The 19104-nt window shown below is 45.3% G+C and overlaps 1 protein-coding gene across 9 annotated transcripts in view; it reads right to left on the reverse strand.

Moving 5' to 3' along the window:
• Positions 1-19104, reverse strand: part of MAP4 (microtubule associated protein 4) — a 258149-nt gene that overhangs the window by 189109 nt on the left and 49936 nt on the right. For all 9 annotated transcript variants that reach the window (XM_054016829.1, XM_054016827.1, XM_054016833.1 and 6 more), the window contains exon 2: positions 13894-13945. The gene's annotated coding sequence lies outside the window, so the exon portion shown is untranslated. The remainder of the gene's footprint in view (positions 1-13893; positions 13946-19104) is intronic.

A 19104-nucleotide genomic window follows, 5' to 3' on the forward strand; every position in this document is an offset into this window, starting at 1 on the left:
TAATAAGGAAGTGGTGGATATTACCCTCAAGGACTCTGCTAACCCCCAGATGCTCTGTTTTGTAGCCTCTCCTGTTCAACATGTAGACTGAGATGGCTGTAGTTAAGGATCTATGGAATCTACTGGAACCTGGAGCAATACAGTATGCCAGACAAGAAATTCTGCAGCATCTTCATTTAATGTTTTTAAATGATGATTTTCAGACTTCAGTAGAAAAATAAAATCAGCATGGCTGCCTATGTTGTTTTGAAAAATTTCATTTTATGTTGCACCCACATTTTCAGATTTCAACATGCTGCAGATATTTGTAATGATAAACCATAGAAATGGTCAGTGGGAAAGGCTGGATGTTTGGCAGCTGGGTAGAGGCAGTCAAGGCTTTTGTCGATACACAAAAGTTGCATTGCTTTAACTATATCAGCATAAAGCACCATGCAGGTTGGGGTATCCGAGCACCAGCCAGGGACAAACAATTGGCCACGTCAAGTTCAGTTTGTAGTCCTTACCTCAGGTTTCTGTTTACTTAACGCAGATTGCGGGGGCCCCTCTGGCCTCCACTAGCTTAATGGCCTGGCCCTTTCTTAGCGGGGGGGAGGCGGAAGAGGGGTCCACAGGGCTTGCCCTTCCACTAGCAGCCTTCTGTTCCAGCCACAGGAGAGTGTACTCCCAGCCCTCCCCTGGTCCCAGTCTCCGTCATGGAGCTGAGCCTTCCTTTATTTCCCCTAGTAGGGAATCAGATCCAGTCCCTAGATCTTGTCCCGATGAGTCAGATAATGCCCAGAACCTGCCTTTTGGTCTCCTCTCCAGAGCAGGGCTGCCTGCTCTTCAGCCCCCCTGGTCCTTAAAGGGGCAGATTGCCTTGTTATACACCTTTATACAAGATAACCACATCTACACTGGGGATTGTATCAATATAACTTTCAATAAAAAGCACACCCCTAGCCAAAACAGATACACATTACCAAAAAAACTAGATTAGGGCATGAAGGGTAATTTGAGACTGACACAGCTGGATGCACAAGTAGTAGCAGCAGCAACCACATTCAACAAGTCCTTTCTTGACCAGTGCAGCCTTGACTGTAGCCTACATCAAGGTTCTCGACCTTGGAGTCGAAGGGGTTCATGACCACCCTGTCCTTCTCATATGGCTAAATGTGGAAGGGGGGAGGGGGAGGCGCAAGGAGGGGGAAAGGGACCTGGTATGGGAAAGGTTAAGAACCACCCTGTCCCTCTCATATGGCTAAATGTGGAGCGGAGGGGGGGCGGGGGGAAGGGGGAAAGGGACCTGGTATGGGAAAGGTTGAGAACCATTGGTCTACATGTATCACCTGAAGACAATATTAAAGCATCAGCTAGTGCAGAATGCAGTGACCTTTCTGCTAAGCAAAGTGATTTAGAGCAAGCACATTACACAACTGATTGGCAAAATGCAATAACTTCATCTGTTTCCAAGTGCTTATTCAATATGCTGGCTCCAATGTAAGGAGCCCTATGAGATTTCCAGCCTGGCTACCATAAAGACCACTTCTCTTCCTATGCAGTTTTGAGACAGCGAAGACATATTTGCAAAGAGCCTAGTCAGGTACTTTTGGACTGGAGGCAGGGTATTTCCAGAGGATTTGCATCTGTAAAACTTGTTCCTTCTAAACTTGATCTTCAGAGCATGGTCCAAGTAACATTTCTACAGAAGCGTCTCTGATTTTGGACTATCAATGTGTAATCACAGCTGATTTGGATGGCACAAAGAGGCAGGCTATTTGTACCATATATTGCAAGTAAATTAATGTGTTTAATTTATGTCTTTCAACTTGATGCCAGGTGAATAATTAAATAAAAATTAGCTGTTCTAGAAACACCCCATGCTGATGGCCACTGCTGCTTGCATCGTTTGTCAGAGAAAACTATTTACATTTAGGCACAAATATCCTAATTTAAAAATGCAAAGAGACAGCTGGACCTATTTGTTCTTGTAAAAAGTGTTTAAAATCATGCAGCTTGCAACATTTCATGAGCTGCTGGGCACTTCTGGAGGCTGTGAGTAGAACTCAAGTCTCTCTCCAGTCACAACTACTCTGAAAAATGTCTTCCCAAGAAAGCTGGGATTAAAACACTCTTCATGACAAAAAAAGGGGGCATCACCCTTCCACAACATTACTGCTTCAGCACAGATAGGAAGTGGGAGCAATGGTTTAGCTTCAGAGTCAGAGATGAAGTAGAAATAGGAGTCCGTTGGGGCACCCCGAAACTATCAAGGATTAGACAGCTATCACCTAAAACTCCCACAGTATGTAAATCCTCTTCTCACAGGTTGGAAAGAAAACTTACCCATGTGTTCCCTTTCCAATATCAATATGTAAAACTAGGACCACAAAGCAAAGCAGACCAAATTTCTCCCCTAGCAAGGGGCTTTCTCCCAAGTTAAGAGTTACCTCAGCATCCACTGCTGTGTATTCCAGAGTCTGTGGCATATCCAGACCCACACCTGAGGTCACACAAGCAGGCATCTGTGGCAGTACTCAGTGACACAGGCAACTGTTAGAGATTGGGGTAGTGCCTGGTTTCATAACCCTGCTCAACTGTTCCTTGCATTACAAAAGGGCATTCTGAATGCACTTTCACCTTGAGAAAGCACTAAACTGAACACTAAGTAAACTGAAAGGAAAACATGCCAGCTGTAAAATAGTCAAGGTCTTCTGTTCTAGCCTGGGACTTCTAGTTTACTCCCTCTGACCAGTAAGTAAAGACATCTAAATATAACAAACTGTTGCATCTACTCGCCACCAGTGTGCTGATTTAATTCTGCCTCTAGCAGGAGAATACACTTGGAGTGGTCACATGACATTTATTCTTAAAGAGGATCCTGAGGATTTTCGCTTGAGCTAAATCCTGCCATGTGGCTGGCCAAATGCCACAAAGCCTTGGTAGAACTCATCAGTTCTGAAAAGGGAGCGGCAATGTTAGGTGCAGAAGCACTAGCCAGTGATGATAGAAAGTGGTGGGTCATGCAAGAAGTAAAGAGAGAGCCTCCAGAAAACACTACTGCTCCCTCAACGTGTTAGTGCTGCACTAAGCTCATGGCAGCCTCTGGAACTACCTTGGCAGCCACTTGCTGCTACCCCACCTATTTGGTCAGTCAAAAGGTTGGGCTAGATGAAAGGCATATAAGAGGTGGGGGACAGAGAAAACACTGAATACTTTAAAGTAACAGAATCTTACAGAACAGTTCCCAGGCTGCACCTAGAAATCTGGAATCAGAACAGAGCTCTGGCAGCACAGGCCTGCATTAAATTTTGAATTGTCTTGGCCTGTCAGTAGGGGTTAACTCATCCCAGTCTAGTATAGGTGTAACTCACAAACCTCCTGGGTGTGGTGCTCTGTCCCATCTAGTGGCATAGAGACCACCTGGAGAGAGAGTAATGATTCTGCTCTAAACCCTTAGCTAAGAGCCACTTGGATTTTACCTCATGCCGTAGCGGCTCGTGCACTTAGCTCCAGAGGTCCCAAGTTCGATCCCGCCCACCGATGACCTATTTTTGGTTGCTTTAGAGGTAAAATCTTTTACAGGTAAATTCCTACCTGCTTGGAACAAGCCCAACATTAAACACTGTTACCACCCAATAGAAATAATATTAGATATACACAGCTACTAATTTAATTTTGTATAAAATTTGCTCTAGGCTTGTGTCTCAGGGAAATGTACTAAAAATCAGCAGACACACAGGAGAAGAATGAATAATTAACATGAAAAGAATTTGCACAGAGCACCACATCCAGAGGATGCATGCAGGTTTCAAGGGCATGCAAGTGGGAAGACAGTTCTTTTCCATAATTGGTGTTCTTCGAGATGTGTTGCTCATGTCCATTCCATATTAGGTGTGTGTGCTCGCCACATGCCCTGGTGCTGGAAGTTTTTCCCTCAGCACTATCGATAGGGGATCGGCTCTGGCGCCCCCTGGAGTGGCGCCCACATGGCACAGTATAAGGGTCACCGCCGGCTCCCCCCCACCCTCAGTTCCTTCTTGCCAGAAATTCCAACAGTGGGGAAGGAGGGCGGGTCATGGAATGGACATGAGCAACACATCTTGAAGAACACCAGTTACGGAAAAGGTAACTGTCTTCTTCTTCAAGTGCTTGCTCATGTCCATTCCACATTAGGTGACTCCAAAACAGAACCCCTGGAGGTGGGTAGGAGTTCACGGACGTATAGATTGCAACACAGCTCTGCCGAAACAAGCGTCGTCCCTGGCCTGCTGAGTGATGGCATAATGAGCGATAAACATGTGGACAGAGGATCATGTTGCGGCTCTACAAATGTCCTGGAGGTGCACCAGGAAGGCCCCTGAAGATGCTTGAGCTCTCGTCGAGTGGGCTCTGACAATCGGTGGCAGTGGAAACCTGCCAGGTCATAACAGGTCCTTATGCACAAGGTGATCCAAACGGAAATCCTCTGAGAGGACACTGGATGACCCTTCATCCTATCTGCTGTAGCGATGAAGCGTTGAGTCGATTTACGGAAAAGCTTGGTATATTCCAAGTAAAAAGCCAAGGCCCTCCGGCGTCCAGGGCGTAAAGACATCTCTCTTCACTGGTCTTGTGCAGTTTGGGACAGAACACCGGGAGGAAGATGTCCTGGTTCATATGGAAGGTGGAGACCATCTTTGGCAGGAAGGCCAGGTGAGGTCGTAACTGAACCTTATGTTTGTAGAAGACCGTGTATGACGGCTCTGAGATCAAGACTTTAATTTCAGAGACCCGTCTCGCTGACGTCACCGCCACCAGGAATGCGACCTTCCACGACAGATGTGAAAGGGAGCAGGGACCCAGCAGTTCAAAGGGCAGGCCAGTGAGCATAGAGAGGACCAAGTTAAGATCCCACTGCAGGATGGGAGCCCGTACCTGTGGAAAGAGTCTCTCCAGCCCTGTGATAAATGGTAGCACCCATTTATGGCCAGGTAAGTCAGTCTAGTTGAGGGCTTCCTACTTCCCAGGAGGACCTGTTGGACTTCTTCCGAACAGGTCCGCTCCTTCGCGTTCAGCCACGCAGCATCCATACCAAGAGGTGGAGGGACCCGAGGTTGGGGTGTAAGAACCACCCGTGGTCCTGTGACAGCAGGTCCAGTCGGTTGGGCAGGGGCCAGGGAGGGGCTGCTGACAGGCTCACGGGCGTGCTGAACCAATGCTGGTGAGGCCACATCGGAGCAATCATGATAACCTGTGCCTGGTCTCTCGATCTTTGCAGGGCCCTGCTGATGAGTGGAATCTGAGGAAATGCGTACATCAGGCTCCCTGACCATGACATGAGGAAGGCATCGGAGAGGGAGCCCTTGCTCAGACCCTGTCGAGAACAAAACCGGTGGCATTTCCTGTTCTGTCTTGTAGGGAACAGGTCCACTTGGGGAATTCCCCACCTTTGGAAGATCATGCAGGCTACCTCTGGATGGAGGGACTACTTGTGGTGAGAGGAGAAGACCTTGCTGAGCTGGTCTCCCAGCATATTCCTGACACCGTGAAGGTGACAAGCTTCCAGGTAGATTTCATGGCTGATTAAGTCCCACAGACGGAGCGCCTTCTGACAGACCCAACGAGCGCGCTCCCCCTTGCCTGTTGATGTAGAACATCGAGGCTGTGTTGTCCATCAGGACCCGTACCACCTTGCCCGACAGATGTGGCAAGAAGACTCCGCACACCAGCCAGACTACTCAAAGCTCTTTGACATTTATGTGTAACCGCACCTCCTCCAGGGACCACATCCCCATGTCTGGAGGTTGCCAAGATGTGCCCCCCAGCCGAGGTCTGAGGCTTCCGACACCAACTCGATGGAGTCAGGAGGCGTGTCAAACAGAACCCCTTCTAGGACTGTCCTGCAGTTGGTCCACCATCTCAGCGAGGTAAGTATCACCTAGGGAATGGTAACGATATTCTCCAGGGGGTCTCGGGACTGGGAATAGACGGTTGCCAGCCATTACTGCAGGGGTCACATCTGGAGCCTGGCATGGTGGACCACGTAAGTGCACGCTGCCATGTAACCCAACAGGCTCAGACAGACCTTAGCTGTAGTCAGAGCGAACACGGAGACTTCTGCGATGAGGTTCACCATCGTGTGGAACCTTTCCAGTGGCAGGAACGTTCTGGGCAAAAGTTCCTGGTGCGTTTTGGCGTCATCCTGAGGAACCAGGTGAGGGGGCCTCATGATAGCCTCATCCGGCGATGACAATGCCACGGGAACTTCCACGTCCATTGGTGGTCCAGCAGCTTTCTCCCTTGAGTTCTCCAAGACCTGCGGCATCTTACCCTCTGAAGCCTCAAGCACCACAGGGGGATGGGATACCGAGGTCGCTGGCCTCTCCGAGGCTCCCGACACTGATCGGGCAGCCTGGGAAGGTTGGGTGAACCCCCAAGGGTTCCACGGATACCATGGCGCCGGCCACTACGCCTGGGGCAATGGGACAGGTTTTGGTGCCAATAATGTAGTCGGCACCGCTAGTACTGGCTCTTCTCCCAGCGTCAGGGAACCTCGCTCCGAGCCGCGACCTCCTTCTTGGAGACAGGCGATGATGGCCCAGCGATCGGCAGTCTCTGGTGCCCGATAGGTCCTGGGATCGGTACCAGGCCCTTGAAGACTGTCAGGATCGGTCCCAGAGTTCTTGCTGTGTGGCGTGTGCCTCGGAGGGTCTGCGCCAATCTACTGGCGAAGTATGCCTCAAGTACCTCAATAGGTGCCTGCGGTGCGGGACCGAAGAGAGCTCTGCTGAGCCTGCCTCTCCAGTCCTGAGGCATGACGGCTTCAGGTGGGCGTCGGTACTGCTGAGGTGGGGACACACGCATAGGTCCCAACACAGGTTTTCCCCGAGACCGGGGTACGGCTACAGCCGGTGTGGGCAGCACCAGGAGGGTCAGGATCTCTTGAAAAAAAGCGACAAAGAGTCCTGTGGCACCTTACAGACTAACAGACGTATTGGAGCATAAGCTTTCGTGGGTGAATACCCACTTCATCAGATGACAAAGTGGGTATTCACCCACGAAAGCTTATGCTCCAATATGTCTGTTAGTCTATAAGGTGCCACAGGACACTGTCGCTTTTTACAGAGCCAGACTAACACGGCTACCTCTCTGATATAGGATCTCTTGCGCCCAAAGCTCTTGAGCGGCTCAAACGGCACCTGACGCTGGCTAGGGCCTGCACCGCTATCTGGGGTCGCAGGCGAAGCATAGGATGGGCTGCACCGCTTGACTTGAGCTGGGGCCCGACTTCCCGAAGGGGGTGTTGAGATGCCTGGCACAGGTAGTGGCTCACCCCCAGCCCTCTCCTTTCCCTTACAGAAGGTAGGAGTCTTCCCCTCCCAACCCTTCTCGGCTTCTTCCCCGGAGCCGTGGAAGGGGACCGGTGCCGGCTAGCGGACAGCACCGGCAGAGCACTGCGCATGGAGATGCAGTGCTCGGTGCAGAGTCGGACCGTTGCCCCAGTGCCGGAGCGAGTGCAGACTCCATTAGGAGCGCTTTCAGACGGATATGGCGCTCCTTCTTCATCCTAGGTTTGAAGGACTTGCAGATACGGCACTTGTCACTGATGTGCCCTTCGCCTAAGCACCTTAGGCAGCTGGTATGTGGATCACTGATGGGCACAGGCCGTTTGCAGCGATCACAGAGCTTAAAGCCTGGGGACCGGGGCATTCCCCGGCCCAGTCCCATTTGGGACTAACGAAAAGTTGAGAACTACTACTAAGGGTAACTAAGAAATTACTAACTATATACAACTATATTACAGGTTTTCAAAGTTCACAAGAACAGAGAATGAAAACTCTAGCCGAAGCAGCAGATGTTCCAGCACCGTCACTGGCAGCAAAAAAGAACTGAGGGTCAGGAGAGCTGGAGGTGCCCCTTACACTGTGCCATGCAGGGGCCACTCCATGGGATACTGCTGAGGGAAAATCTTCCAGCACTGGTGCATGCGGCAAGCACACACCCCTAATATGGAATGGACATGAGCAAGCACTCGAAGAACAGATATTTGTCTGCAGCATTTTATCAAAGACCTGGGAATCATTTCCAGATGGTGTTGCCAGTCACTGGCTGTGGTCAGGTTGGAGCATGGGACTAGCCTGAAGGTCAAGAGATGGCACAGTTTTAGTTCAGAAAAATAATTCTTGAGACTAGTTGTTCCCTTGTGCTTGTAACCTGTATGGCTTCTTAATTTAGCTAGTCTGATTTTTTTCTTCCAAAACCAGTTAATGCTAAAGACCAGTTTCCACCTTCCTAAATGCAGACAGGAAGCCAGCAGAGAGGAGGAAGGGAGTAACTGCTGCACTTCAACCACCATTGTATTTACATTTCCGTTCTCTCAACAACAAATAAATTTAATTGGGACCGAACATGAGGCACTACTTGGAAAACAAAGGTTGAGGTTTCTGGAGAGAAAGGGGTGCAAAAGTAGGTTTGGATTCCTTTGCAGTGTTATCAGGTGGGCATTTTGAGAGAATGATTCACTTCCTTGTGGAACTTAAAACTGCAATAGCTAGGGAGTTACTGAATCTCAATGGGCAGCCAAGGTATTGTGTGCTCATAGACACAAGCAGTTTCCCGCTGAAAGGAAAAGGATAAGGGACTGGACATATTATTTTATCCAGTACAATGCTAATTGGTTAAGTCATTTTTCTTAAAATAAAGGACTTCCACCTATACTTTAGGAAGAGAGATGAACCATTCCTTCCCATATTCTATCAGATTATTTGGCACAGTATTTTGAATAAATATGTACTGTATCATGTACCATTCAAGCAAGCAATCTTAGTCCACTGTTAACTTTTTAATCATTTCCAAAAAACAAATTTCCACGTTACTTCCACCAACTTAGACTATTAAACAAAGGTTTATGAAATCCACGTTAACTGGCACTAATAGTGAAAAGTGTTTACTTCTTGCATTTCCTCCCAGGTTGGGCAATGAAAATAAACTAGTCTATTTCTAATCAAAAGTGTTCGATATTCCTTAAGCTATCTGCCATACCACCATATCACTTGACTACAAGTGCCACTGAGAAACATCAATATTTCACACTCCTCGAGGAAGCACAGAAGATGGCCAAAAGACCAGTGTGCTTTATATGTTTGCAAAGCCATAAAAGGAGCAAGGGGGAAGGTGTTGGCTTTGAACTGGTCATCCTCTCAACTTTAATTGGTTCTCTAAAGTCAGAGTCCAAGACATTATTTAAAGCCCTGTTTGGACTGGGAATGGCAATGGGAAATGATGTACTAAGATAAAACTGACCAGCCTCCAGTATTAAAGGTGCACAATAAGGCACTTCCTTCCCAACACCCTCTAACCCTACCTGCTGCCCCTAGCTCAGCTGCTGTTCCGAAAGAAGTGAACTTTACACATCCGGCTATTGGAACTGCTCCAGAGGCAATGAGCGTGGGTTAGACCTACCAGAAGAAAGTGTTTCAGGAAATGCTTTTAGCTGCCAAACAAGCTCTTTGGGAAACACCTGCTTGATTTCCATGTCCTGAAAATTTAACAGCAAGGATCAAAAGGGGTAATGACATGGCAAATATTGCCAACACCCTTTGAGCCAGCCTGCCTCAAGTCTACATTACATTTCTAGGTTGCTTTCTACACAAAGAAAAAGAAGGGGGGAGATTGAAAACCCTCTGATCAGTAAGAGATGCAGGTTAAAGAAAAAAGTGTAAGACATTTTGCCTTGATTGTCAATGAGACAACCAAGAAAAACAGCCTGATAGGTACAAAGTTGCTTCAATCACTGCTAATCAGAAGTTCGAATGGGAAAAGCTGCAGTCCAGAGGGGGGTGTCAAGACTCCCACATCCTCTGTTATGAGTTGCTTATATTCCTAAATCCCTGCTTTAGAAAGGCAAGGCCCCACCTTCCACCACCGCTCTCCCTTTAACTAGAGTTACCATATTCAAACATTTAAAAAAAGAGGACACTCCACGGGGACCCAGTCCCACCTCCGGCCCCGCCCCAACCCCATCCCTTCCCCGCCCCAACCCCATCCCTTCCCCGCCCCAACCCCATCCCTTCCCCAAAGTCCCTGCCCCAACTCTACCCCCTCCTCCCTCCCGCTCTGATCTTGGTTGGGGGTTGCTAAGTGCTTCCTTGCTCCCCACTCGCCCTGCAGCCCCTGCACACACACACCCCGCCCCTGCAGCCTCTGCGCCCCCCGCCTGCCCTGCCCCTGCACCCCCTGCCGCCTCTATGCCCCTGCCTGCCCTGCTCCTCCTCACCCTGCAGCCTCTGCACCCACCGCCTGCCCTGCCCCTGCGCCCCCTTGCCTGCCCTGCTCCTCCTTGCCCCTGCACCCCCCCGCCCCTGCAGCCTCTATGCCCCTGCCTGCCCTGCTCCTCCTAACCATGCAGCCTCTGCACCCCCCCACCTGCCCTGCTCCCCCGCTCACCCGGCAGCTTCTACCTGGCGGGGGCTTCGGATGCTCAGCAGCGACTGGGGCAACGCGGGTCCTTGCAGCCCCAGCACACGCCGCATTCCCTGCCCCACGCCGCAGCCTCCTTCCTGCCGCGTGGGGTGATGGGGCTGCAGGAAGGGTCCCCCAGTGGCTGGGGAGTCCCCGCCCGTGAGGGAAGCCTGAGCCGCTGGCTGGGCCCGGCCTCCCCGTGGTCCTGCGGGCTCAGCTGGGGCGCGCAGTCCGCCCGGCCTCCGGGGGCAGCAGCGGCCCCTTCGCCGCCTTCTGTGGCTGCGCCCCCCCTTCCCCCGCCCGAGCTCACTACAATGTAGCCGGGCGGCTGGGCTGCGCTGCGGACCCGGCGGATCATGCTGGGTCCGGGCAGACCCTGGCTTATGCTGCCTCCCTATTTCCCCGGACATGTCCGGCTTTTTGGCAATTCCCCCCGGATGGGAATTTGAGTACCAAAAAGCCGGACATGTCCGGGGAAATCCAGACGTATGGTAACCCTTCCTTTAACAATGTCCAGGGCCAGAAACACCGAGAGAAGCATGAACTGAATTCAGAAGACATCATGACTTCCCATCCCCCTCCCAAGCATGATAAGCCAATGTATTTGGCAATTAGTCAAAGAGCTTTTAAAGAAGAAAACAGCTTAGGGTGGCTTCCCCTTTGTATTATGGCTCTCTGCCAAATAAATCAACTGGCTGTGTTCACAGTAGATTTTATTTAAATCAAAGATTTAAAATCACAGATTTAAATCAGTAAGCAGTAACTCTTGTTTTTTTAAATAATTGATTTTAATCTTGTTTTGTATTTGTACTATTTAGTTATTTCCCTCGAGAAAGGTTGATTCCCATTGGTAACCATCAAAACAAGTTGATTTGCAACTAAACAGCCTTTACACACTAATTTTGATACTTCTTTTTGCTAACCAAGAAGATATACAGTATCTATACATGTTTATTTAAGCAGTTATATGAATAAATGTAAGAAGCTACAGTCTTCATTTTACATGTTTTATTTATGTTAGAAAATGGTGAATTGAGCAGTTCTACTTTACTAGGGTTTTTTTTTAATTTGTGACACACTATTTGGATGTAAACTGAAATTCAATTAAAAATACAGAGTTTTTTGTTTATTTTTTAATTAAATAAAATACCTTAAATGTGCTGGATATATATGAAAAGTTTATCAAAACATATTTTACATTTAAAACTAACTGATTTAGTTAATAAAGGGAAATATTATCTGTAGTTAGTGAACTGAAATGATTGTTTCTGGTGACCATGTGTTTCAAGATGTTAAAGAACTAGTAGATCTCATTCTCTCACACCTACTTTTTATTCATAGACTGTAAGAGGAAAACAAGTTTTCATGTTTTTTTTTAAACTCCCAATTAGTTTCTTAACTTTCAATTAACTAGTCATTGAAAAACTAGCTGAATAAACTGAAACGAGGAATATATTCTTTCTATACATGCAGATGATGCTACTGCTGTCAAAAGCTGGTTTAGCACTTCAACAAACTCTAGTTCCAGGTGCTTAGCCAGTGACTTCCACTAGTGCAGTGGTTTGACTTTTTTAAAAACTTGACAAACATGTGCTGCTTAATTTTTTTAAAAAATTAACTGAAATATTTAATTATAGTACGTTTAAGCCTTACTATAGGTTGTCAAAATTTCAAATTTAATTTTAAATAGTTTTATTTTTACAAAATGAACATTTAATTTAAATTAAATTAAAAAACCTGATTTTTTTTCAGAGTAGCAGCCGTGTTAGTCTGTATCCGCAAAAAGAAGAACAGGAGTACTTGTGGCTCCTTAGAGACTAACAGATTTATTAGAGCATAAGCTTTCGTGGACTACAGCCCACTTCTTCGGATGCATATACCTAGGTATATGCATCCGAAGAAGTGAGGCGCCACAAGTACTCCTGTTCTTCTTTTTGCTGATTTTTTTTTATCCACCTTGGCTGTGATTATCAATATTAGATAAAAGCCAATTTTAGTGATATATCAGGTTATGAGTGGATGCTGGAAAACTTTACTTGGTTTGACTCTGAATTTATCAGACAAACCTTTCCAACCTCAACACTAGTAGCTGGTTAAGAGCCTCCAAGAAAGAGGTATTCAAGATAAAGCTTGTGCCACACCTACAGAAGTAGAGACAATTTAAAGATGCAGTTGAGACAACTGAATTTCCCCCGGGGAAGTTTTAACTAGTCATTCCAAGTACAGTGGTTTGCCATTAAAAATCCAACATCTACCATTTAGTACCTAATAGAATTATTTCCTGTTCTAATTCTATATACTGAAGTATCTCAGATATCATTGGGTGTTAACAGTAGGTAGGTATGGACTTTGATGGTGACCTCTTATACTAATTTTGTATGTTTCATGGTTTGTTTGGTATCTGTATCACTATGTGGGTGAAGACAGGAAGAAACACTGCATTAGCCAAACACCTCCAGGTCTGAGAAACAGCAGAGGCTTGAAAAAAATGGGTAACATTTTACAATATGAAGGTACTTAGCAATTAAATTAGCCATTGACACATGTATACTCCTACATTACAGCCTATGCCCTTCTCAACACAAATAGGAGTCAATGGTTACAGAATTCTATTTATTCTTAATTATTTGCTAGTATATGCAAAGCACACAGGGTCTCATGGAACAGATATGCTCACCCCCTTAATCATCCCTTGGCTATGTGAGCCAGTGCACCACAATGAAGCAGTTTGGCTATACAGCACCTTCAGTTATTCAAGAACAGCGAGTGTGGCATTTGAGCCTAGGGTAGTGACAAGCTCAAGGTTTGTTAATTACTTCATCCAAACATGCTGTCAAGCTAAGTCAGACTCACCTCTTCCCTGCAAAAGAATCGTGTACAACTGGGTCACTCAAACTCTGCATCAGCAGAACAAACAGACGACACAACACGAGACCAGACAGGCTGGGGTAAAGGAGAAAAAACTGATAGGAGAAACAGGAAAACGGAAGAGGTCCACACTGCCAGACATTACTTTCTTTGGGCCACATTTAGATTCTGCTACCTAAAACTGAGCAGAGGCAGGTGCCAGAAGCAATAAAGAAGCCTCAAGTCTGAGAATCTGAGCAAAACAAGGAAAACTGAAGATCTTAGGTGGAAGAGGGAAGGATTTTATGTCGTTAAAATGCTTTCAGCGCATATTCATTCTGCAGAGACTTCCATGGGAGGGTCTCACACACAATGCCTAGCATTAGGACTTACAGATTCTGCCAGACTAGACTCACCATTTCAGCCCCAATCAGCTGAAGCAGCTGGACCTGCCTGTCCAGCTTTGCTGCTAAACTCCAGCGGGAACCTACGCAGTCTCCACACACCATATTAGGGCTACGTTTATCCAGCTGAAGTTTCAGTATGTATGCACCAATGATTCTGCTTAAAAATTTTGTGGATGTCAAATATGTAATATATCTTTAATGAGAGGTGATTCCATACCTTAAAAGCAGATGTTCCCTTTGTGTGTTCTTAATCTCCACAAACAGCTTATCTGTAAAATAAATGAGTACACAATTAAAAAGGAAGCTAGGGTTATAATCAACTACTTGGATGTCACAGAGACTTTGATCTTTCTCAGGGCTGGCCGGCCCAAATTTTAGTCCATGGCTTTGTACAAACTAATCCACTGGAAATTTTACTAAATTTTAATTTGCTGTTTTCCCATTTCTGTGGCCTGGGATCCTCTCGCTTGCTTTATCCCTCAATGACAACACAAAATAAAGCAGACATTAGGTTACTAACCCAGCCCTGAACCCTAACTGTAACAGTCTAGGAAGCAAATTCTACAGTAGCCTCTAATAAAAGGCTAGATAGCACTGTTCAAGTCATTCATAAAAAAGCCAGAAGGAACCATTGAGATCATCTGGTCCAGGGGTTCTCAAACTGGGGGTCAGGACCCCTCAGGGGGTCGCGAGGTTATTACATGGGGGGTCACGAGCTGTCAACTTCCACCCCAAACCTTGCTTTCCCTCCAGCAAATTTAAATTGATTTAAAATTGTGTAGTGATGGAGAATCCACCACAAACCTTGGTAAATTATTCCAGTGGTTAATTATCCTCACTGTTAAAAATGTGCACCTCATTTCTAGTCTGAATTTTCTGGCTTCAACTTCCAGCCACTGGATCTTGGTATGGCTTTGTCTGGTAGACTGAAGAGTCCTCTATTATCAAATCCCTGTTCCCCATGTAAGTACTTACAGACTGATCAAATCAGCCCTTAAACTTCTCTTTGTTAACCTAAATAGATCAAGCTCCCTGAGTATCACTATAAAGCAGGTTTTCCAATTCTTTAATCATTCTCATGGCTTCCCTCTGAACTCTTGCCAATTTATCAACATCCTTCTGGGAAGAATATTTCAGTAGCATCTGCACCAGTGTTATTACAGAGGCCATATAACCTTCTTACACCTACTCAATATTCCGTTTATACATCCAACAATCACATTAACCCTTTTCCCTGCAACATTGCACCATCATCTTATGTTCAGCTGATTGTCCACCATAACCCCCAAGTATTTTCAGAGTCACTGCTTCGCAAGGTAGAGTCTCTCGCAGCCAGTATGGATGTCCTGCTTTCTTAGTTCCTAGATTTAGGACTTCATTTGGCTGCACTGAAATGTTGTCTACTTGTGCCCAAATGATCCAGATAACTCTGTGCCAGAGACCTGTCTTCTTCATTAACCACTTCCCCCATCTTTGTGTCATCTACAAACTTGGTCACTAATCATTATGTTTTCTACCAGGTCACTGATTAAAATGATTAACAGCAAAGTGCCAAGAATCAATTTCTGCAGGACCCCTCCAGAAACACAACCACTCAATGACAATTCCCTGTTTACAGTTACATTTTGAGACTTGTCAGTTAGCCAGTTTTTAATCTATTTAACATGTGCCGTGTTAATAATGTATCATTCTAGTTTCTTAATCAAAATGTCATACAGAACCAAGTCAAATGCCTTACAGAAGTCTATTACCTCAACACTATTACCTTTAACAACCAAGCTAGATCTCTGAAGAGATTACGTTAGACAAAATCTATTTCCACAAACCCATGTTGATTGGCATTAATTATATTACCCTCCTTTAATTCTTGACCAAGTCCTGTATCAGCTGTTTTATTATTTTGCCAATACATATGCACAAAATATAAATTAAATTGAAAGTGAACAAATTAAAGACAAAATAGCTGCAAGAGACATCACTGAAGGTAAATTGATACTGGACTCTGTGTCTTCTGGGTCATGCTTCATGACATTAGAACACAGCATCAGAGTCAAATAACCAATGTTGCTAACATGGCACTCCTGGGGCTTATGACCTATACCAGCCATTCACCAACAACGGTTGCCTTGTGACTATGTGCAGAATAAAACTGATCCAGAGCAATGAAGGATCAGAACATAAGCTAGCAGAAATCAAGTCAGTACAAAGGCACACAAGCAGCATCACTAGCACAACCATAAGAGAACTGAGTGGTGACGTACTCAGGGAGAAGCATCACCCTCATGGCTTGTGCACACTACTAGCCAGTACATGCAGAATATTAACATTCATTCTTCAGAAGGAAGGAGTCCTGCAAGACAGGCACCTGGAACTTGAGGAAAGAACAGAGGACTCACAGCAATGCAGTAGCGGACAGGAACCCTCATACATAAAACACACTCACAAAATAGTGTCACAATTTTATCATGATTCTCAGAAAAAATTCTTTTAAAATCGTAGATCCTGGAATAGTGCAAGTAAGTTAGAGTCTCCACTTTCATTTGAAAAAACAGTATATTTCTAGCCCTCATGATTGCAGAGAAGAGCTTGAATATGTGATCCAAATGTACTTTAAGATTCAAAAGTCAGCATGTACATAAAAAAACCAAAATTATGTTTTAAAGTTCCATGATTTTGGGGAACCTGATTATTTTTGAGTACTTGGGGCTGGCAATATTACAGTTATGAACTGATAAATTAGATTGACTAAATCACTGGATTATATCTTGGCCCCATTAAAGTCAATAGGAGCTTTGCCACTGACTTCAGTAGAACCAGAATTTCACCCATTTTCTTTGAAAAAGATACATTTGCAGTAATTTCTTGCTGTGAAAATTGCACTGAATGATAGTCTTCAATATACTTCAAATCATCCATCATATTGTGTTCCTTTGCTCTCAGCTGCCCCAAAAGCCCAAATTCTTCCACTGGGGGGAAAAAAGCATTAAAGCTATTTTGTTCTAGGCCAGAGGCTCCCGAACTGTGGCTGATAACTAGGGGTCCAGAGAGAGCTGTCTGGCCAAATGGTGCTGGCTCTCCTTGTTTCCAGCTTAAGCAAACATAAATAGATGTAAAGAAAGAAGATATAGAACAAAAGTAAACAGAGTGTGATCAACACTTAGAAAAGAATGCCTCCCTTAACACATTAAAGAGAGCTAAAAACACTACCTAAGAACGGCCATACTAGATCAGACCAAAGGTCCATCTGGCCCAGTATCCTGACTTCCATCAGTGGCCAATGCCAGGTGCCCCAGAGAGAATGAACAGAACTCATCAAGTGATCCATCCCCTGTCGCATATTCCCAGCTTCTGGCAAACAGAGACTAGGGACACCATCCCTGTCCATGCCAGCTAATAGCCATTTATGGACCTATCCTCCATGAATTTTTCTAGTTCTTTTTTGAACCCTGTTATAGTCTTGGCCTTCACAACATCCTCTGGCAAGGCGTTCCACAGGCTGACTATGCGATGTATGAAAAAAAACTTCCTTTTGTTTGTTTTAAACCTGCTGCCTATTAATTTCATTTGTTGGACCCTAGTTCTTGTGTTATGTGAAGGAGTAAACACCACTTCCTTATTCACTTTCTCCACACCAGTCATGATTTTATAGACCTCTATCATATCCCCCCAGTCGTCTCTTTTCCAAGCTGAAAAGTCCCAGTCTTATTAATCTCTCCTCATACAGACGCCATTCCATACCCCTAATCATTTTTGTTGCCCTTTTCTCAACCTTTTCCAAGTCCAATACAACTTTTTTGAGACGGGGCGATCACATATGCACTCAGTATTCAAGATGCGGGTGTACCATGGATTTATATAGAGACAATATGATATTTTCTGTTCAAGTCCTTTCCCAGCATTATTTTTCTATGTAAACAATTTCTCAAGTTGCCACAGATATGTAGGACTATTAATGAGAAGGGAAGTGTCCATGTGAAAATCTACACCATGAAAATTTTGGGGATGTTTTAGGCAGTTTGATCACTACTCTGCATTATTTCATATCTCTGCACAGCATTTTTTCCACATGCTCACATGCCGGGCTCAAAGTCCTGTAAGTCCATGTTGTCACAACGGGTTGTGCAACCAGGTATGTGTGACACTTCGGGTCTCTTATAGAATTGCATTTTTGGCATAACTGAGGAACAGCCGCACTCTGTCTCCAGTCACAGAGGGCAGGATGGGATCATATGATCAATTGATGAAACGCCAGTGAGAGCTAAAGGGCACTGAAATATTTGTGGCATGGTTTCTCTCAGTCACTAATTGGTAAAGCTATTACCCAAAGGATTCTAAGACCTTTCACATGGCAGAACTCTTATTTTTATGTTAGTAAACCCTCAATTGAGACAACTAAACATGAACAATTGTTTATTTCTGTTCAGACAAGGAGGTAGGATTAAAAGGCATCACAAATTATGTCATTCCACCCCAAAGCTGAAGGACACTTTCAGTAATTCCAACTTCACAGAGAGTAGAATTTGTTGTGGTGTTTTAGATAGCTGTTTCGCTTTTATCAGACTTGCCCATGCCTAAGGGAAACCAATTTGAACCCATTTAGGAAAATATACTGAATGATCTTTCAAACGCTACAATTATTTCACATCAAAGTTAATATCTTAACTGAACCAATAAATTTTAACTTGTGGTTCTCACAGCACCCCTGCACATAGTGGGCCAGATCTTCAGCACAGCTTTACTGACTTCAATGAAGCTGCACCATTTTACAACAATTGAGGACACAGCCTAGTATCACTATTTATCTATAGGGTCTGTGAAGGAGTGTACTAGCCCTTTAAGAGTCAGACAGGAGCTCACAGCCTGGGATAATCAAGGAGATTGCCTGTTCCACCTGGTACTTCCTTATTTAAGCAGAAAGAGGAAGTTGAGCAGGGGAGAGATAGTAGAGACATCTAGCTGACAAATGGGGGTGGATCTCTCTCCAGCCGGTTAGTCTGATGAGGCACAAAAACTTTAATTTTTTAAGTCTGGGAAACACAACCCTTTTTAGCCTGAAGTATATAAATCCATGGTAACCCCAAATGTTGAATACAGCATGCAGTTTTGGTATCCTCATCTGAAAAAATATAAATTAGAATTGGAAAAGATGCAGAGAAGAGCAACGAAAATGACTCGGGTATGGAACAGTTTCATATGAGGACTTTTCAGCTTAGACAAGACATGATTAAGTGTGTTGGGGGGAGGGGAAGATATGTCAAAGGTCTATAAAATGATGAATGGGATGGAGAAAGTGAATAGGGAAGAGTTATTTACCCCTTCACATAACACAAGAACTAGGGGTTACCCAATTAAATTAATCGGCAGCAGGTTTAAAACTTACTTCCTTGTGTATGTCTTCACACAACACACAGTCAACCTGGGGAACTCT

This window comes from Malaclemys terrapin, chromosome 2 (assembly GCF_027887155.1).
Source record: "Malaclemys terrapin pileata isolate rMalTer1 chromosome 2, rMalTer1.hap1, whole genome shotgun sequence".
Taxonomy (NCBI): Eukaryota; Metazoa; Chordata; order Testudines; family Emydidae; genus Malaclemys; species Malaclemys terrapin.